This window comes from Hylobates moloch, unplaced genomic scaffold (genome assembly GCF_009828535.3).
Source record: "Hylobates moloch isolate HMO894 unplaced genomic scaffold, HMol_V3 SCAFFOLD_7, whole genome shotgun sequence".
NCBI lineage: Eukaryota > Metazoa > Chordata > Mammalia > Primates > Hylobatidae > Hylobates > Hylobates moloch.
Genome location: NW_026652282.1, coordinates 43813582 through 43815127, shown reverse-complemented (window position 1 = coordinate 43815127; position 1546 = coordinate 43813582).

Here is a 1546-nt window from a genome sequence, read left to right as displayed (position 1 = left end):
CATGGTGGCGCGTGCCTGTAATCCCAACTACTTGGGAGGCTGAGGTGGGAGGATTGCTTGAGCCCAGGAGTTCAAGGCTGCAGTGAACCATGATCAGACCACTGCACTCCTGCCTGGGCAACAGAGCAAGACCTTGTCTCCAAAAAAGGAAAAACAAAAAGAAAGGAAGAAAGAAAATTGTTCCTCGTTAGATCAGGTCAGGTTTTGTAACCAAATAGTGCCTATCTTGTGGGAAAACCATCAGTTTCCAGAGCTTTTTGTTTTTGGATAATGGATTGTGGACAGTGGAATAAACCTCTGAGCAGTGATGAGAATAAGACCCTGCCAGTGTAAAGGCTGTGTGAGAACAGGAGTTAGCGAGCATTGAGTTGCTCAGAAATAGGGCAAGCATTGTTTCTAGTGTTAGAGCCCAAGGCCAGGAGCAGTGGCTCATGCCTGTAATCCTAACACTTTGGGAGGCCGAGGTAGGAGAATCACTTCAGCTCAAGAGTTCGAGACCAGCCTGGGCAATGTAGTGAGAGCTTGTCTCTATTTTAAAAAAACATATTTTGTAATAGTGTTAGAGCCCAGAGAGCCCAAGGTCTGATTCTGTGTTCTGCAATCCCAAGGAAGTCCTGGCCCTAAATGTTGGGCCTCAGTTTCCTGGTTCTGAAGAGAGGGGCCAGTCAGCACAATCGTACATGAGGAATAGGAAAGTTTATTTCTGGGGGATTGGCAAGATGAATGGATGGCTCCTGGGGTGCAAGGCTGGGTGACATTTGTAGACACTTTGTTTGTATTTATTTATTTTTTAGTAGAGACAAGGTCTCATTATGTTGCCCAGGCTGGTCTTGAACTCCTGACCTCAAGCAGTCCTCCCGCCTTGGCCTCCCACAGTGCTGAGATTACAGGCGTGAGCCACTGCGCCTGGCTAAGTGTGTTATTTTGAGCAAGTAATTTCCCCCAGCTCAGCCTTAATTTCTGCATCTAAGACATGCATCTGGTCTCCTGGAATCAGGATCCCAGAGGTACCCTGAGGGACACACTCTCCAGACTAGAAGTTGTTTTTGTTCTCATCTCATTTGAAGTGGGTGAGAATCATAGCTGGATGGCCAGGAGGATTCAACCCAAGGGCCTGCCTGCTCTCTCTGCCAACACAGGGCCCCTCAAAACTAAGGAAAGAGCTCCCCTCTTTCAGCCCCGGTTGCCGGAAGAGTGAGTGAATAGTGGAAGGGATGAAACATACTTTTCCCAGTGATGAGTATGTGCTTTCCAACTCTGTGAGGACACGTCTGAATTTCTGAAACAAGACGAACCTGGTTCCGCTTCAACACACTTGCACTTGCTATTCCCCTGCTGTCAATGCCCTTCGCTCAGTGCTTCATATACCTGGCTGCTGGTCATTCAGGTTCCAGCTCAAGAGTTATGTCTTCAAAAAGGCCAGAAGCTCACCATCATCTCCCACAATGTAACCTCCTTTTGCTAGCTTCATAGCTTCATGACTCTCATGTCGCCCCCTACCTGGCTTTTTTTTTTTTTTTTTTTTTTTTTGAGATAAGATCTCACT